The sequence below is a fragment of the Chiloscyllium plagiosum genome, chromosome 1 (assembly GCF_004010195.1).
Source record: "Chiloscyllium plagiosum isolate BGI_BamShark_2017 chromosome 1, ASM401019v2, whole genome shotgun sequence".
NCBI lineage: Eukaryota > Metazoa > Chordata > Chondrichthyes > Orectolobiformes > Hemiscylliidae > Chiloscyllium > Chiloscyllium plagiosum.
In genome coordinates this window covers 58,230,518-58,244,863 of record NC_057710.1, presented here as the reverse complement: position 1 = coordinate 58,244,863, position 14,346 = coordinate 58,230,518, and the positions used below count along the sequence as shown (strand labels likewise).

At 38.1% G+C, this 14,346-nt stretch overlaps 1 protein-coding gene across 5 annotated transcripts in view; it reads left to right on the top strand.

Annotated features, from left to right (window-relative positions):
* The first annotated feature begins 1,947 nt into the window (after positions 1-1,947).
* tln1 (talin 1) overlaps positions 1,948-14,346 on the top strand; it is a 162,314-nt gene continuing 149,915 nt past the window's right edge. For 4 of the 5 annotated variants that reach the window (XM_043687380.1, XM_043687371.1, XM_043687361.1 and 1 more), the window contains exon 1: positions 1,961-2,025. The gene's annotated coding sequence lies outside the window, so the exon portion shown is untranslated. Of the gene's footprint in view, positions 2,026-14,346 lie in introns of all 5 variants that reach the window. The other variant, XM_043687343.1, reaches the window with a different exon arrangement.

Here is a 14,346-nt window from a genome sequence, read left to right as displayed (position 1 = left end):
ACATAATAGTCGTTAAAAGAACAAGACATTGTATTCCATGTTTCTGTACAAAGCTTGACACATAATGTTGTTAATCAAGAATGACATGTATAGTTATAGGGTCATATAGCATAGAAACAGATCCTTCAGTTCAACTCTTCCATGCCAGCCAGATATCCCAAACTGAGCTAGTCCCATTTGCTTGTGTTTGGCTCATATGTATCTAAACCTTTTCTATTCACGTACCTGTCCAAATGTCTTTTAAATGCTGTAATTGTAGCCACTTCTATCACTTCCTCTGGCAGTTCATTCCATACATGCACCACCCTCTGTGTGGAAAAACTTGCCCCTCTTAAATCTTTCCCCTCTTATCTTAAACTTATGCTCTGTAGTTTTGGACTCCCCTTCCCTTGGAAAAAGACCATGGCTTTTCACTTCATCTATGCCCCACATAATTTATAAAGCTCTGTGTCACCCCTCAGTCTTCTGATGCTCCAGGGGAAAATGTCCCAGCCTATCCAGCCTCTCCTTCCAACTCAAACTCTCCAGTCCCTGCAGCATTTCTGCAAATGTTTCCTTTCTAGTTTCTCAATTGTTTGAGAAGACGTTGCTGTGGGCGATCAGGATGAGAAATGGATTTGCATGGAGAGGAGGAATAGTAGTGGAAAGAAGTCACTTGTAGGAGTGTCTACGGGCCCCTTAATAATTACCGCAAGAAGAATTTTTGGGTGCTTTGCTTTAAAGAATCTTTCGTTAAAGAATCTTTCGTTAAAGATTTGAAAATATTCTGTTCTTAGCAACTGCTCAGCATTGAATCAGATGGAAAGGTACAAGATTGGTGTGATTGGAAAAATAAATTGCTTTTGTGTTGCAAGCTAGTGAAGCTGTATGCTAGTACCTCCACCCCACCTAACACATCCATTTAGCTGATGAGGAATCATGTAAATTGTTAGCTCCCCCTCCCCCCAACGTTCTTTAGAATTCTCCAGGCCATTTCAAGGTCAAGTATGTGCTGTTTTTATTCTATTCATTAAAATTTAAAACAAAACTGCGCATCAAGTATTCGATTTCTACCTTGGGATTGTATCTAAGAGCCAAGTTCCTTTTGTTGTTTTCTCTTGCCGAACAGACTGAGGGAGCAGTCTAGTACCCTCCTGCACCATGCAGGCACCGTTATCAATGGCATCTGTGATAATATCTGTGTTGATGCAAACCTCTACAGCAAGTTGGAAAATTGAAGAAATAAGTACATTTCTCCATACCTAGGTTGGCATTATGTTTTAAGAAAATGCAGAACTGAGTTGGATTCCATTATTTAACAGGCATCAATTAACTGTACTCTATTTAGAGTTTTTGAAAAGATTTAACTGCACTATGTATTTAACAGGCCAAGAAGTCATGAGCTATGGTGCTGGGTTGATTTTCGAGAAGAAGGTGAAAACAGTTGTGTTGCCAGTATCTAGATATATAATTGTTACCTCCTTTGCTGTTTTTTTAATTTCAAACATTTGATTATAAAATCAAAGTACAGTATGATGCATTAATTAAAATTAACGTTTCCACTATAGACAGAGCATTTGCTGTTAAACTACCTAAAAATGTAATGTTAAAAATTAAAAACTGTACATAGCTTTATCTGAAAAGAACATAAGTAGGGCAAAACAGATTGGCAATTTGCAAAGAGATTGTTATTTGTCTAAAATTGCCCCAACTTTAATAATGACATGCCACTGTAATTAGGTGTTTCCATAGAAATCTGAGTTTTGTGGTACTGTGTGCATTGTAGTTTTAAACCGTGGCATTACAAACACTGTACCTTTTATTTTTAAGGTACATTTGTGCCTCGGCAAATGATTTTGGAATCAGTAGTAAAAGTACACTCCCACCTTTTTGAAAAGTGGTAGTGAAATTTGAAATATTTTTACCTTTGCTGTGATTTAATAATTTTTGGTTTTGTTTCTTTTCTCAGAACTAAAGCTGGAGAAGTCTGCATTTGTGTGCAGAAGACGAAGTTTTGGAATATAATTCCCTACTTGTTTCTAATTGGTAAGGTTGCACAATGCAGTATAGTTTTTTAAAATACTGTAGGCTCCAAATAAAGCTAAATGCTTTTTGGTTTGCCTTGACTTTGGCACTTGGCTTTCATTATTGTACATTTTAGCTTATTTTCAAGATAGCTCCTTTCTGTTGGTCTTAGATTAATATTTTTGATTGGTGTATATGCAAGATATTAGACATTTTCAAGAATGGATGTTCTCCTCCAGAGTGGGGGACTAGCTTTCCTTTGAGTGCATCTATATTAATAGTTGTCCAGTATTTCGAACTTAAGCATGGCTTAAAGACTAACGCATTTTGTAGAAGCTTTTGACTTGAACTCGTGAAAACTTCGACAGATTATCTTTATCAGCAATTCATCTAAGTTAATCACTTCAACCACTTGCTTGTAGAAAATTCCATATTCTCAACCCCTCACACCCCCTCTCTCTCGCCCCACCCCCCTGCCCCCTCTCTCTCATCTATTTTCACATGACCCTGACATCTGATTTTATTGACTAGTTTATTGTGGGACAGCTTTAAGTGCTGTTTGAAAATACAGATAAGTTACTTTTACTGCATTATTTGTGTCTATTCTCTGTTACTCAAAACAATCCAATAAGATTGGCCAAGCAGCACTTTTCCTTTTCAAATCCATATTGACTATTACATTATTATGTTTGGTCTAGATATCCTGCTGTTCCCTCTAGTAGGTATGCTAAGTTGACTAGTCCACACCTCCTTGGATATCTTCTGTCCCGCTTTATATATAGAGATTGAAAACACTTTGTTTATAGTTTCACCTTACAGTAGAGGAATTGCTGGAGGTCTTAGAAAATACCAAAGTGGAGAAATCTCTGTGCCTGGACATTGTGGGAATTTAGGGAGGAAATTACAGGGCTCCCAGCACAAATATTTGTATTGTCTATAAATATGGGTGATGTGCTGCAGGGTGGCTACTGTTGCCTCTTCATTTAAGAGGCTGTAAGGAGAAGTCTGAGAGCTATGGGCCCGAGAATCTGACATCAATGGTGTATAAACTGTTGGAGGTGATAAGGATAGGTATGATCTACTTGTGTTTGGAGAGGTAAGGATTGATTAGGGATAATCAGTATGGCTTTGTGAGAGGGAAATAGAGTCTCGCAAACTTGATAGACTTATTGAGAGCAGAGCAATTGACGTCATTTGCTTGGACCTTAGTGAAGCCTTTACTTTTCCGCCTGGTAGACTAATTAGCAAAGTTAGGTCACAAGCGATTCAGGATGAGCTTGCCAATTAGAATCAAAATTGGCTTTATTGTAAGAGACAGAGGGTGGTGATAGAGGGTTATTTTGGGTAGGAGGCCTGTGACCAGCAGTATTCCACAGGCTCTGGATCCACTTTTGTTTGTCACTTATATAAATGATCTGGATGCAAATATAGACAGCATTTCATTTATATTTTATTTATTTATGGAAGTTTTTAGTATCTGTTTTTATGTGTTGCTAGTCCACTCTCAGTCTAATTTCTCCTTTTATTACACTTCAGTGTTTTTCTTAAAAAAATTCTTCTGGCTGACTAATTTGCATAGCCTTGTTTACCTATCAATTTGATATTATTCTTAATTCAGTAAAATGCATTCTTTTTGTCTTTATTTTTCTCAGTGGAATATATCTTTGTGACTCCTATTATCTCTTTAACTGCCTGCCACTGCTTCTATACGATTTTACCTTTCGTCCTAATTCCCAGTCCAGTTTAGGAAATTCTGTCTTGTCTTCTGTCTTCCCTTGAACTTGTCTTTATTAAGTTAAAACTAGAGAGTTTTAAATTTATTCTTCACAAACAGAATGCTACTTTCAGAATGCCCCTTTCAATCATGTTATGTTCACATTTACTCAGGATCGTTTACTGAGGCCATTAATTAATCCTGTCTTTATTGCATGCATCAGATCTATTAAAACCCGCACCCCAGTTGTCTCACACTATTATTCAAAGAATCTGTCTCTGATGAGAGCATTGAAATAGAAGTCATCCTCCTGGCTACTTCTGTCAATTTGGGTTTTTTGAATTCATATGAAAATTGTTGAGCTACATTCTTTCAAATCATCATTTTTTCTTGATTACTATATTATGCTACGTTGTAGTTTCTGTTAACGGGCCTCTAGATACTCCCTCCAGTGACTTTCTTGCTTTATTTCTTTTATCCACCCTAAGTATTTCTACATCTTGATCCTCAAACCTAAGATAATTTGTGCAACCACGCTGGTCTTATTCTTTACTTGCAGAATTGCCTCATCTCATTTTTCTTTTGAACCACCCGAATGTCTTGTACCTGTAAATGTTAAGGTCCCAGTCTTGGCCACCTTTATAGTTATCACAAATACATATTTACCAAAACCATTTGATTCTGTCTTTACTACCAATTCATTAATCTTGCTGAGAATGCTGAAAACATTAAAATGACCAGCTTTTACTTCTATCTGTTTACCATATTAGATTACTTAGTGAGGAAACAGGCTCTTCGGCCCTACAAGTCCACACTGACCTGCCGAAGCGCAACCCACCCAGATCCAATCCCCTACATTTAGATCTCAGATCCCCAATCACCTAACAGTATGGGCAATTTAGCATGACCAATTCACCTAACCTGCACATTTTTGGACTGTGGGAGGAAACCAGAGCACCTGGAGGAAACCCACGCAGACACTGGGAGAATGTGCAAACTCCGCATAGGTAGTCTTTCCTGTTTGCTGGGTGTCTCTTATATTTGAATGTTTTGTCTGTCTCACTCACACCTTGGTTATCGTTATTTGTATACTACACTGCACTATTATTTTGTCATCTTTTGTTCTCTTAACTTCCAAGTTTCTTGGCATGAATCTCCTATTCTCCCATTTGCCACCCATGCCATAGTCACTAACCAATATTTAGTTTCATGGTCTCCCTACAGTCCTAGCTATCTAGTAATGTAATTTGCCTAAACCCTGTCTTTAGTGTAGATTACGTGAAAACCTGTTTTCTTTTCCTTGGACCGACACCTGTGCTTCATGATTTGAACCCCACTTCTCCCATTTGAACTTTTGATTCAAGAGAGTGAGGGGGCAGAGCTGAGTGGTGGCCATCACCAAGGGCAAGGTGCTAGAAAAACTGAATGGCCTGAAAGTGGATAAATAACCTGGACCAGATGGACTACACCCCTGAGTTCTAAGGGAGATCGTTGAATAGATAATGGAGGCGCTAGTGGTGGCCTTTTCAGGAATCTGTGGAATCAGGGAGGGTTCCAGGTGATTGGAAAATCTCTAACGTAAATATCCCTGTTTCAAAAGGGATTAGGACAAAAGATGAAACATTACATATGGTTAGCCCAATATCTGGTATGGGTTAGATTCTGGAATCCATTGTGAAGAATGAGATTTCTGAAAACTTGGATGTGTATGGTAAAATATGGCAAAGTCAGCTTGGTTTCATCATGGGGGGGTCATGTCTGACAAATCTGCTAGAATTCTTTGTGAAAGTAATGAGCAGGTTAGACCAAGGAGAGCCAATGGATGTTATCTCCCTGGGCTTCAAGAAAGCTGTCGACAAGTTGCACAGGAGGCTACTGAGTAAGATAAGGGCCTGTGATGTCACGTTTCCCCGAAATGTCAATTTTCCTGCTCCTTGGATCATGCCTGACCTGCTGTGCTTTTCCAGCACTACTATAATCTTGACCCTGTGGTATCAGAGGCAAGGTGCTAGCATAGATAGAAGTTTGGTTGCCTGGCAGAAAGCAGAGCATGGGGTTTAAAGGGTCCTTCTCAGAATGGCACCCAGTGACAAGTTGTGTTCCACAAGTGTCAGTGTTGGGACCGCAACCTTTCACTTTGTATATTAATGATCTCGATGAACGAACTAAGGGCATTCTGGCTAAGTTTGCAAATGATACAAAGATAGGTAGAGGGACAGGTAGCATTGAGGAGGTGGGAAGGCTGCAGAAGGATTTGGACAGGTTAGGAGAGTGGGCAAAGAAGTGGCAGATGGAGTACAACTTGAGAAAGTGTGAGGTCATGCATTTTGGGAATAATAGGGGCATGGACTATTTTTTAAATGGGGAGAAAATTCAGCAGTGTGAAGTGCAAAGAGATTTGGGAGTTCTCGTCTGGGATTCTGTCAAGGTAAACTTGCAGGTAGAGACAGTAGTTAGGAAGGCAAATTCAATGATGGCATTTATTTTCAGAGGACTTTAATATAAACGTAGCAATGTATTTTTAAGCTGTATAAGGCTCTGGTCAAACCATGTTTGGAGTACTGTGTGCAGTTTTGGGCCCCATATCTCAGGAAGAATGTACTGTCCCTGGAGCATGTACAGGGGAGGTTCACCATAATGTTCCTAAGAATGAAGAGCTTAACTTATGAGAAAAGTTTTGAGGATTCTGGGTTTATATCTGTGGAGTGCAGAAGGATGAGGGGGGATCTAATTGAGACATGCTGAATGGTCTGGACAGAATAAATGTTGGGAAGATGCATCTATTGGTAAGAGAGACTAGGAACTGAGGGCACAGCCTTAAAGGAAAGGGAAGACCTTTTAGAATGGAGATGAGGAGAAACTTCTTCAGCAGCTTCAGTTGTGAATCGATGGAATTTATTGCCACAGAACGTTGTGGAGGCTAGGTCATTGAGTATATTTAAGACTGAGATGGATAGGTTCTTGAGTAAGAAGGGGATCAAAGATTATGGGGAGAATGGGGTTGAGACATTTATCAGCCATGATTGAATGGCAGAGCAGATTTGATGGGCTGAATAGCCTAATTTCTGACCTTATGGTCATTTGAATCGTTGAGCCCTATGCCTGATTAGCTTCTGGCTCAGATTATCATCTGTACACTATATTATCTTTGTGCTTAAGGTTTTTAATTTAATTCTTAGCTATTCATATTCCCTTAGCAGAATCACTTTCTTAATCTTACTCGACATTTGTATCCATGTGGACCACAACTACTGATCCTCCCTTTCCCACACCAAGTTCCTCTTCAGCCCTGGAGAAATGTTCTCCTGAAGGCACACAGCCTTCAGGGCTCTATTCATGGTTTCATAGAACAGTCTCCATCTCCCTAGGTGTACTGTCCTGCTTATTAAATTTGTTTTGAAAGCCCCAACTCTATTTGCTTATGTGCCTTGCAGTAGTTGCTTTCACTTACACAAACTGCAAAGGCATTGTTTGACAAGTGCATCAGCTGAGGTTCCTCCACCGCTAACTTCTGAATTCCCTTACCTAAATCACATGTAGCAATATCCTTCTGTTTTTGACCGCAGATCCAACATCAAGTAACTAACTTATGTTATTTCGCTTTCTTCATTCATTCACGGGATGAGGGCATTACTGGCTAGGCCACCATTTATTGTCTATCCCTAATGACCCATAGGGCAGTTATGTCGGATCACCGTTTCCTTTCCCAAAGAACATTAATGAACGAAGCGGGTTTTTCTGACAATCGACAATGGATTCTTAAACGTTTCATTAGATATCCAAATTTTTATTAAATTTAAATTCTACCATCTGCCGTGGCAGGATTTGAACCTGGTCTCCAGATTAACAGTCTAGTCATACAACCTTAGGCTATTCCCTCCCCATGCAATGTTGAGTGTTTTGGATATATTCCACTTAGCTTCCGCAATCTTAATCCTGTTGTATACTTTATAAATATTAAGACATTGTAACAGAGGAACTTAATGGCCAATTGGGAAATTTAGCTGGGATGGCATTGTTCATTGTGCAAGTGATTTAGCTTGCACTCTTGCAGTCCACACTCCCTTAATTGCCAAAACAAGGTTCTGTACACCAAAAGAATTTGTTTTGATATATGGTTTCTTTTACATAATGGAAAATTTGTATTTTTCATTTGGATAATGCTTAAATTAGTTTGTGTGGTACTTCTGTTATCTACAGCTAGGCTCCTACATTTTCATTTCTGTTTAAACTAGAGAAGGTGCACTTTCCGAATTAGTACCACCACATGTCCTCGAAATAATTTCAATTTTTGATCCCTTTTTGGATTAGTTTGATGTATTTCCCTAATATTTTTATTATCAAAACAACTTGCATCAATTTTGTTTGTCCTTTTGAATCATGCATGTTTGACGTTTGCTGGAGAACGATGTTCACAGTGGCAGATCTTCCAAAATTTAGATGATTCCTACTGAAAATGGCTGCTTAAATTATTAACAATGAATTTTATCATTTAAAAAGAGATGGGTTTGGTCTTTTTTTTAGTTTAAACTGCAGTCTGCAGAGATACAGTTCAGTCATTACGAATACTCTGGAAAAGAATTGCACTGCATCAAAGATGGGGCTGCATTGTTAAAGACCCAATTCTCTGAGCCCCGTGATCAGGAGCATTCAGAAGCACAGCGTAGTCCTTGTGTCGTGATACCATGTGAAAACAGCATTCTACACAGTTGAGGCATTATGTGCCAAACTGTAAAAATGACATGGTCATATTTTCTTAATTGAGGAACTCTTGTTTTCATCAAATTGTGCTTCAGAGATAGAAATTGTTCTGCCATCTTAGATTATAGAACATAAAACATTACAGCGCAGTACAGGCCCTTCGGCCCTCAATGTTGCGCCGACCTATCATACCAATCTGAAGCCCATCTAACCTACACTATTCCTTGTACGTCCATATGCTTGTCCAATGAAAAACACCCTCAAGTCCATCAGCCTTTCCTCGTAAGACCTTCCCTCCATATCAGGCAACATCCTAGTAAATCTCCTCTGCACTCTTTCCACATCCACATCCTTCTTATAATGCGGTGACCAGAACTGTACACAATACTCCAAGCGCGGACGCACTTGGAGTTTTGTACAGCTGTAGCATAACCTCATGGTTCCGGAACTCAATCCCTCTGGTTAATAAAAGCTAAAACACTGTATGCCTTCTTAACAACCCTGTCAACCTGGGTGGCAACTTTCAAGGATCTGTGTACCTGGACACCGAGATCTCTCTACTCGTCTACACTACCAAGAATATTACCATTAGCCCAGTACTTTGCATTCCGGTTACTCCGATCAAAGTGAATCACCTCACACTTGTCCGCATTAAACTCTATTTGCCACCTCTCAGCCCAGCTCTGCAACTTATCTATGTCTCTCTGTAACCTACTACATCCTTCGTCAGTATCCACAACTCCACTGACCTTATGTTAAAAATCTTACAACACCAGGTTATAGTCCAACAGGTTTATTTCAAAGTACTAGCTTTCAAAGCACTTTCAGAATTTATCATTTCAGTTGCAGGACACTAATCTTTTGCTATAAATTCTGTGTCTTATGATCCTGCTCCACAGCAACCTGATGAAGGAGCAGTGCTGTGAAACCTAGTAATTCCAAATAAACCTGTTGGATTGTAACCTGGTGTTGTGATTTTTAAGCTTTGTCCATTCCAGTCCAACGCCGACATGACCACAGCTTAGATTATGTTATTAAAGGAATGCTTTATTTCATTTTTTATTTATTGTGGGATGTGGGTGTGGCTGGCTAGCCAGCATTTATTGACTGCACCTGATTAATTGTATATGCAGCAGTTCACCTTTTTCCAGCTAGAAACCTCTTTTTTTGCATGAAATGATTTGGGAGTGAAAAAAGGAGCTTTTATCTTGAATTGAGTAGTGCCTTGACAAACATGTGTTTTACTGAGATCTTGAATCTTTTTGCTTTGTCTTTATTTTCCTTAGATACTTGTGTTACAGCTGAACATTGTGACTGCAATACATATTGAGTCTAGATTCAAAGATGACATTGTTCACTCAAATGGTACAATTAAAATGCGAATTAAAATGATAAACAACCTTTAAACTTGCAACTTTTTATTTCCTCTACTCCCCCTTTCGCTTTCTGCACGTTTGACCCCAAATACTTTCATTTCCAGCATTCAGAGGGCTGCTAATTTATAACTAGAGTGGGGAGCCAAAACTAATGCAGTGCAAGAACTGACATTCTCTTGCCAAATACATAGTTTCTTCTAGAGCGCCTAAAATGGAAATTTGATTATATGTAACACAAAGCGAATGCTTCTGTCCCAAGTAACTGTGTAACCACCATCCCAATAGATTTTAAACATTGCCGTTGTCTCTCTCGTCAAAATACAGCTGATATTATATAGAAAATATGAAATATATTTAACATAACTTCTGAAAATGTAATTAGCTCTGAGGCTTCAGTGTAAGACTTTGTGCGCACTGTTTAGTAAACATATGTGAAATTTCAGAAAAACTTAGTCATTAAGCAAGCTAGAGTTGACCTTTACTCTTTTAAACTTGTGCTTTTGTGGTTAAAATATGTTATCAGATCTCAACATGAAGACATTGTCTCATGTATTTAGGTTTACAGATATAAGCGTATCTTGAATATATCTTTTTGAATTTAAATAGGCGACTTAATCAGATAATGTGCAGCACCTCAGGAAGCTCAAATTGTGACTGCTAAAAGTGGTTTGATTAAACTTCCATCCCTGCTTCTATTAATATGCATGTAATGTAAATAATTTCAACTTGGCAAATAGCAAACAGAACTCTTAAACATTTTAGCTTCTCTGTACAAATTAGTTACATGCTAATTCTGACAAAGGCTTGTGTATGCATTATCCTTGGTTAATTCAGATAATAAATAATTTCTATTTGTTCTCTCTACATTAAAGTTATAGTCGCTATTACTTGAGAAGGAAAGGTTTGGAGTTTGAGGTTATTTAATGCCATTTATGTTTTTTCAGAATCATTCAGTTTGCAGTAAAAGATTTCTAACAAACTTTGAATGTACAGTTGTTGTTAAAATAATTTCCTCCAACTGGACCATTCAGGGGACGGTCCAGTGTAGGATGGCAATATTAAAAAAAATTGAGGCAGTTCTGTAATAGAAGAAGGTGGCTACTATTATTGATATTCCTAACTGAACCTATTGGTGTTCTGAATAACGTAATGCTCAGACAGTAGGATTTTTCATTTTATGTGCTGAAATTATATTGTGGAAATTTCTGAAGGAATAGTATGCACTCTATTTTGTTTGTTAGTTGCTACATAGAAAGATGCATTTAGGTCTACAGCTTAAAACACAACAGGAAATGAAACAAAATGCAGTATTGATTTGCAAAATTATAATTGCAAGGTTATTTATTGGATAGAATTGATGTGGAAAATATGAATGCGATTTGGTGTAGAAAGTGTAAGTATATCATTTCAGCAAAATATGAAGGGCCTTACCATTGAAGCAGCTCTCTGTTTACATATTTCTGCCCAATGTTGGTTCCCCACAATAATGCAGTTTGGTTTTTATGGCTTCCTGAAATTTTGTACCAGCTCATGGTTCTTAAGGGCAGTTCAGCTAACTGATAGCGAAAGTAAATTTGCTATGTTCGCAGACTTTTTTATGCAGTGTGATATTAGGATGGAAACTTTGGAGCTGATTCTTGGTCTCTCAACAACCCAGGATGCTTTTAAAACAATACAGTCACAGTTCCATTTGACACATTTTGTCATCTATCACTAGTTCAGATAATGCAAAAGAATTTAACCATTAAACTTTCTTAGATGAGAGGGTACAAAGGTCAAGGTCATACATGAGGTTTGGCAAGAGAGAATTGATGTTTTTACAGGAATAAAAGCACATTAGGTTGATTGGAGGGACTGAAAAAATTAATGGTTCTAGGAGACCATGGTAAATGAAAGATCAAGGACCAAGCATGAGCTAGAAAAGCATAGTTGTGATTAGGTTTCAACATTCCTATGTCTTTTGAAGGGGTTTTGGGGTACAGTGGATTCTGAGAATATTGAGGACATGGTAAGAAGCTCTAACAAGATGGGATGCTCACTGGACCAGAAAATATCTGAGCAGTAGATGGAAGGGCCATTTTGTGATGTGAACAGGGCCCACTAACACTGCCATTTGGAGGGACAGGTGGTGGGAATTATGGCCATGTGGCAAGACTTCAAGAAAGGATGAGGTGTCATAATCAAGATGAGGGAGATTCCAGTTGATTAGATTATTGAAAACTATTTCAGAATGCAGCAATCGAATGTAAATCATCTTTTAAATCCAATACCATTTTCAAAAGTGAATCTAGTACCCTGTTCACAACTTTGTATTGTTTCATCCTCTTTGTAGCTGTGAGGGTAAAGGTTAATTCAACAAAGCACTTCTGTTTGTGCAATAGTGTCCTTTTATGGTTTTGAACACTCGAGTCTGGTACGCTGACATTTGCAATAATTCACTGCAGCTGCCAGTGTTAGAAAATTGCCATTTAATCTTCCAAAGATTACATTGCAAAATACTCACTTGCTCACTATGCCTGACTTACTTGCTCCATTCCCACTAAGAATGTGTATGTACTCGAGTCCAGTAAATTTAAAATTTGAAAAGTTGCATGAAAAGCTACACAACAGTTCTGGTATTCGGGAGGCTACAAAGAATAGTGGTTTGGATCCTTGAACAATACATAGTGAAATACATTAACATTCTTCTCCATAACATGTGTTAAGAATGACCAAAGTCTTGAAAATAATTTGTTTTCAGAGAAAGTGCCAACCAAGTTGAAGTTCAAAGTTAAAATTTCTGGGGAGGAAAATAGCTGTCAGTCACTGTTTTGTACTTGAATTCCTTTTTGAACTGTTCTGTAGCATGATCTTTAAATTACACGGAATATCTAGCATAGAGGCAGACCATTCATAGAGTATTGGAAATATATAGCACTGAAAAAGACTCTTTAGTCCAACTCACCCATGCCGACCAGATATCCTAACTTAAACGAGTCCCATTTGCCAACATTTGGCCCATATCCCTCTAAACCCTTCCTATTCATATATCCATCCAGATAAATTTTTAAATGTTGTAATTGTACCAGCCTCCACCATTTCTTCGGCCGCTCATTCCATACATGCATCACCCTCTGTGTGAAAACGTTGTCCCTTAGATCCCTTTTAAATCTTACCCCTCTCACCTTAAACCTATGCTCTCTAGTTTTGGACTCCCCACCCTGAAGAAAAGACCTTGCCTATTTACCCTATCCATGCCTCATGATTTTATAAACCTCTACAAGGTTGTCCCTCAGCCTCCGATGCTCAAAGAAATATAGCCTCAGTCCATTCAGCCTCTCCCTTTAGCTCAAACTGTCCTACCCTCGCAACATCCTCGAAAGGGTTCAGAAAAGATTTTCAAGTTTCACAGCATCCATCCTAAAGCAGGGAGACCAGAATTGCAAGCAGTATTTCAATAGTGCCGAACCAATGTCCTGTACAACTGCAATATGATCTCCCAACTCCTAAACTCAATGCACTGACCAATAAAGGTACCAGTCCATGCTGCTCTCTTTCCCTTCTATCTCCTTCAGCACTTTATGATTTAGAGGGAAGTACTGTGAAGGTTAAATTAGAAAGTCACATGTTTTTCGGTAAATTCTCTAACAGTTAAGTTCCTGAATTATCAAGTATCGCCAAATATAGATCTGTTAGTAATCTTTGTATGTGTAGTTTCTCAGTGTTATGTTGTTAATGTTTTTTAAAAATACTTTTTAAAAAAAAATATCTAATGCCTGGCTAAGTGACTGCACTTCAAAACTGATAAATTGGCTTTAAATCACTCTAGGACATATTGAAGACATACTTTAAAGTGCCACATTAATGTTCGTTCTTTTTCTTAATTGTATTATTTCTGAACTTCTGACTTCATTGATATGTTTAAAATCTTGTGGGGAAATTTTGACTCACTGGTGGAAGACAAAGCAATGAGTTGAAGCAGAGAACAGTTTCCGCAAAGGAAGATATGAATTAGTTGAAAACTAATTATAGGCAGTAGTCAGAATTTCAATGAGTTTTCTAATAACTAAGCAGCAAATTTCAAAACAAATTTGAGACTGCTGGAGCCTTTGACCATTGAGACAAATTCACTTTTATCTACATCCTCCATGTATAAATCATTAGTGTTCATGAACTGCAACCAAATGGTGCATTTCTACTAATATTGCTAAAATATAAATGTTGTAGAGTCCTTGCTAAATTTTCATGATTATTACTTTATTCTTTCTTCAATTCTGATTTGTCAACTAAATGACTTCAGTTCACAAATCAGTTGTGAACTAAAGATGACTTTTGGATTGTGAGTGACAGTTTGTGTTAAAGGGAAAGCTGAGCCAAAAAAAAGCTCTGTTTATTTGAGACATCAGGCCTCAAATTGGTTTCTGATCTAAAGGATCAGCAGATGCTTTGTTACGGAGGATATCATTCTGTTTAAACATAAAGCAGAAGTTAGCTATTAACAAGGTCAGTACTTGAGAATGTGTTCCAGCAGGTCTGGAAAAAGCCCATATTCAAGCAAGTGCCAGGTGTTAA